General features: G+C 43.0%; 1 pseudogene; it reads right to left on the bottom strand.

The window, feature by feature from the left end:
- Positions 1-10,736: 10,736 nt before the first annotated feature.
- Positions 10,737-12,576, bottom strand: LOC122754808 (annotated as a pseudogene).
- Positions 12,577-13,046: the final 470 nt, after the last annotated feature.

Here is a 13,046-nt window from a genome sequence, read left to right as displayed (position 1 = left end):
TTAACTGCGGAGCACTGAGTAGAAGCTTAATAGCTTTTTGCTGAATTGAATTGAATTGAATGGCATGAGGGTCTAGACCTTTAGTGGGGTCCCAGATCTGTTTAATTTATGCCCAGTGGGAAGGGAGTTGCCAGGGCCTAAACCCCTGGGCAGTCTGCCAAAGTGGTCATTCAACTTTGGGAAGGGAGGGGGGGAGTGTTCTGGGAAGGTTGTAACCACTCCCCCAGAGCTCTGGATTCACTGAAGAGTCAGTTTGCTGGAATTTGGGATTGTTTATATCAACCTTGCCATGCTCGCCCCTCCTCATCGTTTTCCCCATCCCTCTCAGCTCCAGTTCTTCTCCTGTTTATTTGACTTATTCGTTGTCACATGGAGGAGGTAGGGATGGGGAGAACTGGACCAGACTTCGGGGAACCATGATTTCCCCAAGGCACACAAATCTCAGGCTTTTTAATCATCTGTCCCGAATTTGCTTCCTTTGCCCAAACCTGCCAGAGGGCCACCTTTTTGCTCCTCCCTCTTCTTGATGGAACTGAGCTTCCCTGGCTACCTCCTTGTTCCCTCCATCCAGGGTTATGGAACTGTATAAAATGTCAGAGCTGGAAGGGATTTTGGGGCATCATCCCGTCTAACCCCTACATATACAGAGAAATAAAAACGGAGCTCATCTAATATTGTAGGTGGTGGGCTCCCCAACAGCAGGATTTCTTCAGGCCCCCATGGAGCCTTAGTTTTCATAGGACTTGGCTATCTTTTAGAAGGGGAGGAGAAGGTGGTCAGAGGAGGGACTCAACTGCCTGAGGCTATACCCAGAGCTATCCCAAGCAGCTGATAATGTGTTTTTGAAATAACAAAGCATCAGAATCACCTGCAAACTGGAGTTTCATGTTTCATAAAAATCTTGCTTAGGGACCAAAGCCTTGTGCTTTTTTGGATGAGAGAGTGGGTGCAATCACCATATGAGCGTGTGTGTGTGTGTGTGTGTGTGTGTGTGTGTGTGTGTGTGTGTGTGTAGGGGGAGAGGATGCTGTTGCTCTGGCAATGACATACGGCTTTTAGAACTCTCCACCATCTGGCTTTAGCCCTACCTTTCTAGGCTTATGGCGCATTATTCTCCTTTATGCACGCTGCGTTCCAACCAAACTTGCTGCTCTCCGGGGACAACATTCCATCTCTCTTCTTGGTGTATTTGTACAAACCGTCCTTCCTGCCTGGAATGCATTCATTCCCTCTTCACCTCCACCTTAAAGCATTCCTGGCTAATTTCAAAGCTCAGCTCACCCGCCACTTCCTGCTGGAAGCCTTGGTTCTATTCTATCCCCCGTTGCTAGTAACGCCCCCTTCCCAGCTCCGTTTCCAAGGACTAGCAGATATACTTTGTAGATATAACAAGCTATACTTTGTATATACTATGTAGTTACGCATCTAGGCACCTACCGTTTCCTCCAGTAGAATGTATGTAAACTCCAGGAGAGCAGGAATTTCTGACCCTTCGGATTTTCTCTAACACATCTCTTATACCTGTATTTACATCTCCTCAATTCTAGTTTCTTATTATCTGTTGTTTTCCCTATTTAGGGACGCTAGGTGGCGTAATGGATAGAAAGATAGCAGATGGGCCTGGAGACGGGAAGACTCAACTTCCTGAGTTCAAATCCAGCCTCTGACACTTACTAACTGTGACCCTGGACAAGATACTCTGTTTGCCTCAGTTTCCCCATCTATAAAACGAGCTGGAGAAGGAAATGGCAAACCACTCCAGTGTCTTTGCCAGGAAAACCCCAAACGGGGTCACAAAGAATTGGACACAACCGAAAAACGACTAAACAGTAACAACTCCCCTTTTTAGAACATAATCTCTTTGAGGGCAGGGACTTTCTTTCGGCTTGTGCCAGATTTGTATTTCCAGCATTTAGCACGTGACTTGGCTCATCGTAAGCACTTAGAGGCAAGCTGGGGTTGCACAGTGGATAGAAGTCCTGAGTTCAAATGTGGCCTCAGATATAGCCTTTAGCTATAAGTCAGTTGTCCTTCTGTGTGCCTTACATTCTTCAACTACAAAATGGGAATAATAATAAATTAATATAATGTAATAATAATTAATAATATAATAATAATAGCACCTACTTTCCAGGGTTGTTGTGAGAATCAAATGAAATAGTATTTGTAAAGTGCTTAACTCACTGCCTGGCACATGTTAGACACTTAATCCATGCTTGTTCCCTTCCCCCACTTCCCATGACCTTCATCCAAAATTCCTGGAATATGGGATGTGTTTAAGAAATGCTGGTTAGGGGCAGCTAGGTGGCGCAGTGGATAGAGCACTGGCCCTGGAGTCAGGAGTACCTGAGTTCAAATCTGACCTCAGACACTTGACACTTACTAGCTGTGTGACCCTGGGCAAGTCACTTAACCCCAATTGCCTCACTAAAAAAAAAAATGCTGGTTGAATGAATACATATTTTAAAATTCTGATGTTTCTCCAAATCCTACACCACTAAAAGGATTCCCTAACACCTTTTTAAAAAATAGATTTTTATTGATGCTTTTTGTGTTTATAGCACCCCATGTGGTTTATTGATATTTCTATGTTTATATTACCCATATATTCCCAGAGAGCCATCCGTTATAATGAATACATTTTTTTCCAAAAGAAAGAGAAAGAGAAAAAAATATTCAGGAACCACTTTTTGGTAATGATAATTATAATGATAATTAGTAGTGCTCCTATTAGAAAACTGATAAGGTACTGTGGTTGGAGAGTTGGACTTGGAGTTAGAAAGACAGGGGTTCAAATTCTGATTATGACAATTACTAGCCCCCATAAAGATGCTAACTGATCCCTTTAAGCCTCAGTTTCTTCATCTGTAAAGCACAGATAATACTTGCAGTTCATACCTCACAAGGTGTTAAGTGTTAGGCTCAACTGCCGCTTAATTTTTTTTGTTCATTTTTTTTAGTGAGGCAGTTGGGGTTAAGTGACTTGCCCAGGGTCACACAGCTAGTAAGTGTTAAGCGTCTGAGGTGGGATTTGAACTCAGGTACTCCTGACTCCAGGGTCGGTGCTCTATCCACTGTGCCACCTAGCTGCCCCTGCAGCTTAATTTTTAATACCCATAAGCTGTTATTAAAGATGGGACCTTCTGCAATACAGAAATTTCTTTAGTAGTGTTTTCCTCTAAGGGCTAGGGGGTAGGGGAAAGCATGTGTTATGTTGAGAGGCCTCAGCTTTACTCTTTTAAGCAGCTGGTCAACACTTACTGGAATCCATCAATAAACATTTATTAGTCTCTTAATCTGGAAAGTAAGTCCTTAGTACTGTCAAATGGCTCATCATCAGAAACATGATTCTATCAGTGGGAATGACAGTCTAGAAGAGGCATTGCCATCTGCTTTGTCACCACACCTTAAGGACCCTTGGGGATCTTTCTATCTGACCTGTTGCTAAGGCCTTCCTTATGTACTATTTCTCCCAATAGACTGTAAGCTACTTGAGAGCAGGCTGCCTTACTTTTCTATTTGTATTCCCAGCGCTTAGCATAGTGTTTTGCCCATTGTAAATACTTGAATGTTCCTCCCTCTCTCCTTCCTCCCTCTTTCCCTTCTTTCTTTCCTCCCTCCCATTCTTCCATCTTCCCTCCCTTCCTTCTTCCTTCCTTCCCACCCTTCCTCTTTCTCTTCATCCTTTCCTTCATTCCCTTCTTACCTTTCTCCCTTCCTTCTCTCCCTCCCCTCCCTCTCTCCCTTCTTTCCTTCCTCCCTTTCTTCTCTCCTTCCCCCTTCTTCATTTCCTTTCTCCCTCACTTTCTTCCTCTCTCCCTTCTCTTCCTCCTTCCCTCCCTTCCTTCTTTTTCCCTTCCTTTACTCCCTTCCCCATCCCTCCTTCCTTCATTTATTTTTTCCCTTCCTCCCTTCTGCCTCTCCCTTCTTTCCTTCATCCCTTCTTTTCCTCTCATCCTCTTTCCTTCCTTATTTTTTCCCTTTCTCTTTCCCCTTCCTTCTTCCTTCACTCCCTTGTTCCCTCCTTTCTCTCCCTCCTTTTTCTTTCCTTCCTTCCTTCCATGTATTAGGCACTATGGTAGACACTGGGAATGCAAAGTCAAGAATGAAGCAAGGGGCAGCTAGGTGACACAGTGGATAAAGCACCAGCCCTGGAATCAGGAGGACCTGAATTCAAATCCGACCTCAGATACTTGATACTTACTAGCTGTGTGACCCTGGGCAACTCACTTAACCCTCATTGCCCTGAAAAGAAAAGATTCCAAAAAAAGAAAAAAAAAGAATGAAGCAGTCTTTGTCCTTTAAGATTCCACATTCTTTTAAAATCAAGGAGTACATCCTACATACAGACCCTGGATAGGGAAGGGCTCCTCTATCTGCTTTTCCAAGGAAGATGGGACAGGAGTGATGGGGTCAGTAGCCTCCTCCCCCATGACTACACCATGGGGCCCCATTGGGTGATCTTTTGTGGTCAGGGTAAGGGAGACAGATGAAGAAAACAGTACCAGAGAGGGAAAATGATGCCCAAGGTCATGTAGGCAGGAGCAGTGCCAGGATCTCCAAGACCACTTCTTATTTGGCCTTGCTCCTGGTAATCATTGTCCCAGCCTGCCCACCCTGACTGCATTATATGATTACAGTTACCTTTTACCTCCATGCTTACTCTGCCCCCTAAAACTCAGCTGGCTTCTGGGAGCACGGTTCTCTTGACTCATCCCCAGGCTCCTTTTCGTGTCTCTCTCCCCACATTCCAGCCTCTCTGGTATTTGTGAAACGCTGGCTTGCCTCTCCTCGATTCATTTTTTCTCTGCTAACCCTTAAGCATTCTCCATGGGCTCCCTCCCCAAGACCCAACTGACTCTTCTAACCCCTGAGGCAGCTGTTCCTCCCACAATTGGTTTTTGGTCCAGGCCAAACCACATTGCACCTCCCCCATTAGCCTCCAGGGGCTCCTAGACACATCTCAGACTGGACATCAAACCACTACCCAGAATTTTCTTGCACCATTGCCCATTCTAGGTAGAATTCTGTGCTGTCAGAGGAGAAAAGGGCATCCGAGATAATACAGGTTTATCCCTTCATTTAACTGAGGGCCAGAGTTGGGAAGGGACTAATCCAAGGGTACACAGCAAGTTAGTGGCAGAACCCCAAAACACTGGGTTCTTGGTCTAAATAAACTTTCCAATATACCAGGCCACTTTGTTTGTATTTTTAAAAAAATCATCACTTAAAAAAACCCTAGATCAATGGTTTTATCAGTATAAGGAGCTCTGGTTTAGGAACTTTCTCTACTGGGGCACTGAGAGGTTATGACTTACCCAAGGTCACACAGCCAGTAGGCATCAAAAGTGGTACTTGAATCCAAATATTCCTGACTTTGAGGCCAGTTTTCTATCCACTAGGGCAGCTAAATGACTCAGTGGATAGAGCACTGGGCTGTGGGAAGCTAGGTGGTACAGTGGATAGAGTACTGGCCCTGAAGTCAGGAGGACCTGGTTCAAATCTTAGCTCAGACACTTACTAGCTGTATGACCCTGGGCAAGTTACTTAACCCCCAATTGCTTTAAACATCCAGGGCCATCTCCAGTCTTCCTGCTGTATATCTTACCACTGGACTCAGATGGTTCTGGAGGAGAGAGTGAGGTTGGTGTCCTTGCACAGTCCTTCCTCACTTAAATCCAATTCAGTGCAAGTCATAACATTTTCTGATGTCATAGCTCTCTTCAGGAAAGAAGGATAAACAACAGAGCACCGGGCCTGGAGTCAGGAAGACCTGAGTTCAAATGTGACCTCAGACACTTACTAGATAGTTAGGTGACCCTAAGGCAAATTGCCTCTATTTGCCTCAGTTTATTCAACTGTAAAAAGGGTCATTAATAATTAGGGCAAATACTAATAGCTCTCTACCTCCCAAAGACATTGTGTAAATCAAATGAGATAAATGCCAACTTTATTATCACATCAAAATAGTGTAATAAGCGAGAAAGATGAGAGACAACGTGCAATAGTAGATAGAGTTGTTCAGTCATGTCTAACTCTCTGTGACCCCATTTGGGGTTTTCTTGGCAGAGATGCTGGAGTGGTTTGCCATTTCCTCCTCCAGCTCATTTGACAGATGAAGCACAGTGCTCTATCCACTGTACTACTTAGCTGTCTCCAGGAGAGATGCCCTCTATTCCATTTAACCTCTATGTGAACAGGAATCCTCCTAAAGTGGTCCATTAGTTTGTTCTTAGAGATCTCTAGGTTACCTCCCAAGGTAGCTCATTTCTTGAGGTGTCAGGAATTTCTTCTTTCTTTGGAACATTACCCCGCAGTCAGCTTACTTAAAGGGTCTAGGTCTGAGTTAGTGTGTACTCCTTTGTCGACTGTCCATTTATTCATCTGTGTCCCTGAGCCCTCCAGCTGAATGCACATCTAGTCTGATGGGCCTGAGAGTCACATAGGCAAATGAGAGATGGAGGCTACTGCTGATGTAGGGAGATGAGATCCTGCTGTGGGAGACATTTGGAGACAGTGGAAAGAAATCTGTTTTCCTACTGCCTCCCTCCCCCAGTCATTTGTTGGGCAGCTGGCCTCCACAAAAACTCTAAGTCAGCCAGTGGATAGAGCACTTGGGAGGAGCTGAGCTCAAATATCACCTCAGACACTTACCTAGCTGTGTGATCCTGGGCAAGTCACTTAACCCCAGTTGCCTTAAACATCCAGGGCCATCTCTAGTCATCATGATGTATATCTTGCCCCTAGACCCAGAAGGCTCTGGAGGAGAGAGTGAGGTTGGTGACCTTGACCAGCCCTCTCTCACTTAAATCCAATTCAGTGCAAGTCATGACATCATCCTGATGTCACGGTCCTCTTTGAGAATGAAGGACAAACAACAACAACAATGACAACAACAACAAAAACAACAACAATGAGTCAGCCAGGACTGCACAAATGTGTATACACTGGCCTTTTGTGTATATATGTGCCTGTGTGTGTTTGCATGTGTGTATGTATGTGCGAATATGTCTCTGAGGCTGGTATGAATGTGGTGAGTATATGTTGCTCATGTATTGTGCATGAATGAATGAAACCTGGGTCCTCCCTCTCACCTTACAATGCTTCAGGGGTCCCTATAAACTGTCTAGCCGCTGTGATCTTGGTGCCATGACAGGTCCTGGGTTTTGTTTGTTTGTTTGCCATGCTTGTTGCCAGCCTGCCTAACCTGGGCTTTTGTTTGACTGTCTTTATCAAGAGGGTGACAAACACTTCCCTTCACCTGTTGCTACCGGGGCCCCACCAGAAACCACAGGCTGGGTGTGGAGCAGTTTCCCCACCTCCCCCTCTCTCTCGAGCTCCCTTTCCAGGCACTGACATGCCCCTTCACTTCCAGTTCAGCCCAGCCCTGGACACCTGGGCACAGAGCCTCCTAATTCAATTAAAATATTTACTAAGCAACTACTTTGTATTTAACACTATGATCGGTGTTGGGGATGCATCACAGAAAAACAAAACATTCTCTGCCTTCAGGGAGCTTACTAAGCTAAGGAGGTAAAAATTTCCCCTGAATCTCTCCCCCTCCTGCTTTCCAGAGATCTATTCCATATAACAAATAATATTGGGACTAGATTATTTTTAATGTTCTTCTAAGTTCCAAATTCTATGATCCTTCATCTTAGAAATGAGGAAAACTAGGTCATAGCATCATAGATGGATGGGACTGGGAGCTAGAGGTGACCTTAGAGGCCAAAGAGTCCAATATTTTTCATTTTACAGATTAGGAAACTGAGGCACAGAGAGGTTTATGTGACTATAGCAAGATAAGGTCAAAATGGGTACATGATTTAGACGTAAAGGGTGATACCATAAGACAATCAGGGAAGCATGTAATAGTTTTCCTGTTAGATCTATGGAGAGGGAAAGAATTTAGGACCAAAAAAAAATGCAGAGAGCATTACAAAATGTAAAATGAATGATTTTGATTATATAAAATTTAAAAGTTTTTTCACAAAAAACCCCAATGAAACCAAAATTAGAAGGAAAGTAGGAAGCTGGGAAAGTACTTTTTATAGCATATGTCTCTGATAAAGCCTCAAATATATAGAGAACTGAGTCAAATTTATAAGAATACAAGTCATTCCCCAGTTGATAAATGGTCAAGGGATATAAACAGGTAGTTTTCAGACAAAGAAATCAAAGCTATCTATAGTCATATAAAATGTTCTAAATCACTATCAATTAGAGAAATGTAAATTAAAACAACTCTGAGGTACCACCTCACAGAAAAGGATAATGATAAATGTTGGGGGGTTGTGGGAAAACTGGGACATCAATGTACTGTTGGTGGAGTTGTGAACTGATCCAACCATTCTGGAGAACAATTTGGAACCATGCCAAAAAAGTTATAAAACTGTGCATACCCTTTGATAACCCAAAGAGATTAAAAAACAAAAAGGAAAAAGACCTATATGTACAAAAATATTTATAGCAGCTGTTTTTGTAGTGGCTAAGAATTAGAAATTGAGGGTATTCCAATCAATAGGGGAATTGCTGAACAAGTTGTGGTATATAATTGTAATGGAATATTATTGTACTATAACAAATGATGAGCAGTATGATTTCAGAAAAACATGGAAAGACTTCCATGAACTGATACAGAGTAAAGTGAACAGAGCTAGGAGAACATTGTACATAGTAACAGCAATATTCTAAAATGATCAACAGTGAATGACTTAACTATTCTTAGCAATACAATAATTTAAGACAATTGCAAAGGACTCGTGCTGAGAAATGCTATCCACCTCTAGAAAAAGAACTGATGGAATCTGAATGCAGAATGAAGTATACTATTCTTCCTTCCTTCCTTCCTTCCTTCCTTCCTTCCTTCCTTCCTTCCTTCCTTCCTTCCTTCCTTCCTTCCTTCCTTCCTTCCTTCCTTCCTTCCTTCCTTCCTTCCTTCCTTCCTTCTTCCTTCCTTCCTTCCCTCCTTCCTTCCCTCCTTCCTTCCTTCCTTCCTTCCTTCCTTCCTTCCTTCCTTCCTTCCTTCCTTCCTTCCTTCCTTCCTTCCTTCCTTCCTTCCTTCCTTCCTTCCTTCCTTCCTTCCTTCCTTCCTTCCTTCCTTCCTTCCTTCCTTTTTCTTCTTGCACATAATGACTAATATGAAAATGTTTTACATTATTGCACATGCATAGCCTATATCAGATTGTCTACTGTCTCAGGAAGGGACAGGGAGCGAGGGAGGGATAGAATTTGGAATTCAAAACTTTTAAAAAACCACCAATTAATGTTAAAAAAAATTTCCATGTAATTGGAGAAAATAAAATATTATTATTTTTTTGTTTTTTGGCAGGGCAATGGGGGTTAAGTGACTTGCCTAAGGTGAAAATAAAATATTATTAAAAAAATCTGTATTCTGTTCAGCTCTGGAAATCACAGGGCAATGATAAAATGGAGACTATCCATTTTTAGAAGGTAACTAGGACAAAGGAGGGCCTGGAGTCCATGCTGTATGTGAATTAAAGAACCGGGGACATTTAGGCTGGAGAAGAAAAGATTGAGGAGGACATGATGGAGATACTCAAGTATGTAAAAGGCTGTCAGACTGAAGAAAGATTTTTAGTTCTTGTTGGTCCCCAGGGAGGGGGGCATAATCAGGAGCAGTGGGCAGGAATTGTAAATGAGCAAATGAAAGCTTTATGTCAGTGTAAAATGTGTGTGGTCTAAATATAAAAAGAGCTCAGATGTGGTATGGATAGATATGTGATCTAGGATCCCCGCCCACCCCACCAAAGTAGACTGTGATTTCTGCCTTTGAGGGGAGTAGGAGGAGGGCGGTTATAACTAGGTACTTGTTACTTCTCTTGCCTATCTCCAAGAAAGGTTTTGTTGTTCAGTTGTTTTTCAGTCATGTCCAACTCTTTGCGACTCCATTTGGGGTTTTCTTGGCAAAGATACTGGAGTGGTTTGCTATTTCCTTCTCTGGCTCATTTTACACATTGAGGAAACTGAGGCAAACAGGATTAAGTGACTTGGAGATGGTTACATAGCTAGTAAGTGTCTGAGGCCAGGCCTGATTCCAGGCTCAGCACTCTATTTACCGTGCCACCTAGCTATCCCTAGAGAGGTATTTGACTAGAATTCTTGTTGTTCACTATACCTCAAATGTCCAGGGACACAATACTTTGAGGGAACAATCCAGGATTCACTCTACTTTTCCTGGTTGTTCTCAAGAGGAGAACGTAGTTAACTAATGGTTAGCTTATTTTTGCCAGCTTTGATTCCGGCCATGAAATTCTGCCTACACAAAAGAACATCATGAATAGAGAAGAGTAACCCTGTTTCTCCGAGCAATACAGTAAATAGAAGTCAGGAAAATTAAACAGATTAGATGACATACTCTAACTCAAGGAGAGGGGAACCAGTCTCACCAAGGAGAGTGCTCTCAACCGTCTCTAGTGTTGCAAACACTGGAACTCAAGGTTGAGGGCTCACTCTCTCTCCTACATGTCTATGCTTTTGGTGTCTGGGAGCCATTCAAAAGTTTGCACTTCTGGTGACCACTTCTCTCCAATTCCTTTTCTCTGCCTTCCATAGAATCCAAGCTCAGAGAGGTTTCTCCGCCAATAGGAATCATGTCTCCCTCCTCACACATGATTCATGGTGGCATATGTAGAGATCAAGGTCTTGTGTGTCGACAGCTCAAGGACTACATTGGTTATGGCGCCCATTCCTCCCCATCCTGGAGGTGAAACCTTTTAAGTATAATCACCACAAATAAAATAAAGCCTAAGTATGTGTGTGAGAAATAGAGTAAATCTATTATCAGAATAGTGGGCCTAGGTAGAACTTGGTGACTGATCACTGTTCTTTCTCTGATTCAAAGTACCAAGGGCATTAGTTTTCAAAAATTTTCCATGAATGCATCAAACGGTACCAAGGGATTCATCATAGCTACAGAATATAGTCTCAAATATCTGATTTGTAGTGTCAAGTTGACAAAAGATCCTTCACTAAGGCAACTTGCCATATTAAAGTTTGTGTGGACAATCTCTCCTCCTTCAGCTGATACATCTAAAGTGTCATTGTGATAGTTCTTTGTTTCACTTTTCCAGCTGGAAGAGGTATAATTGAGAGGGAGGATGGTAGAGTTGTAGTATCTCTTTTCCCCCATAGTGTCATTGGGGAAGTCTTCCCACATTTTAGGTTTCCTCTGCTATTCGATCCAGTGTCCACTTCCCATGGGCCATCATCAGTGTCAAACCACAGGGTCTGGGCACATATCTCCTCTGGGACATTGCCATTGTTATTTTGGTAACACAAGGGATAATTGCCTCGGTGTTGCAGTCAATATTGTGGATGTATTGCAATTTGATCAGTGTAAAAGGAATGGCTGACATGTACTTTGTATTTCAGTCCTTTCCCTTATTCAGGGGAGAGAGGTCAGTCTATATATTTCCACGGACACAGGTATTTAGAATAGGAGGAAGAATAATATACTACATATACGAATTCGTTGATCCAGTGGGATATTAGTGGTGCTAGTATGGGCATCAGAAAAACTTCACTTTCCATGTAGTTTGTCCGTTTTTGAAGATGACTAATGACATTATGAGGGTGGTATTCTGACTTGTTCATGAATTGGATTTCAGGGAGGCAGAGTTGCCCAAAGTAATCCACCTCACTCTCTTTTCCAGAGTCATCGAAGTTCAGCGTCAAGACAAAAGTTAAGACGACTGGTGATGGCCAGGGATGCAGTGGATGATTTGAGCATCTTTGATGTCTGACTGAACTCTGAGTGCTCTACAAGCCTGCTTCAGCTGCCTTCATGGCTGTTGGAACAAATTGTCCTCATCTGCCTATTCTACCATGTTACCCACTTTATGAAAGACCTAAAAATCCATTAAATTTGCTACGATTATGACCTTTGTATAGATGTGGCGAATGGTTGCTGTAGAAAGACATGACCTGCTAGGTCGAATCTTAGAAGCGGGGTAGCTAGGTATCGCAGTGCATAAAGCACTGGCCCTGGATTCAGGAGGACCTGAGTTCAGATCTGACCTCAGACACTTGAGACTTACTAGCTGTGTGACCTTGGGCAAGTCACTTAACCCCAATTGCCTCACCAAAAAAAAAACCAACAAAAACAAAAAAACCTTAGGAGCACTAGTGTGACAATGGGGTGTGTGTTCATCATCTTTTGCTTCATTATGGACATAGATGAGATTTAATTAGTCTAGAGTTTAGCCACAGCAGGGTGCCAATAGCATTACTGGTTAAGAAAATAAAGCAGCCCAAATCATCCCATATCTGAAGGGAAGAATTCCATATGACCTACCTTTGAGTTGTCTTCAATTCTTCAGTGGACTGATTCCCTACTGACAGTGCATCCAATAAAGAAGAGATTTGGACTTGGCTCCTGTGTATCCACACAGCCTTTCCTTTGTCTGTTAATACTGTGTGATTTGTCAGTAAAACTCAATAGGGTCTTTTTTCACCAAAGAGCTACCAAGGACTTCCAGTGGTGAATTCTGATACGGACTTGGTCTCTGGATCAGAAACAGGGAAGCGGTTCTGTTTTAGTCTCCATCCAGGCATCCTGGGCTTTTCACTCCCAATCCCTTGACATTTTGTGTCTTTAGTTCCATTTCCCTTTTTATCCAGGAACCCAGGTTGGCTAGACAAGGCCATTGGCACAGTTCCCACAGCTGCTTCCACCATAGAAAGTGAGGCGAACCCTTTATACGCACTCTTCCATGCTCCCTCTAACACTTGGGGAATATGGCATTCAAAAACATAAGTACCTACATGAAAATTTGAGGAGGGAGAGAACACTTGCAACTTGAGGGATCCGGGAAGGCTTCCTGTAGGAGACAGCTTGAGCTGTCCCTTGAAAGGTGCTAGAGACCTCTATTGTTTGTCTGCAGCAGATGTTCTCAGAGTCTAAATTACTGTCCCATTGTTTTGACACCAGTCACTGTTTTTTGGCAGTCGCTTGATGTTCCTACATTAGACTAAGAAGCAGAATCAATAGAAACTTGGAGTTGGATGGAATCTCAGAGGTCATC

Source organism: Dromiciops gliroides, chromosome 4, assembly GCF_019393635.1.
Source record: "Dromiciops gliroides isolate mDroGli1 chromosome 4, mDroGli1.pri, whole genome shotgun sequence".
Lineage (NCBI taxonomy): Eukaryota > Metazoa > Chordata > Mammalia > Microbiotheria > Microbiotheriidae > Dromiciops > Dromiciops gliroides.
This window is presented reverse-complemented; position numbering and strand designations above follow the sequence as displayed.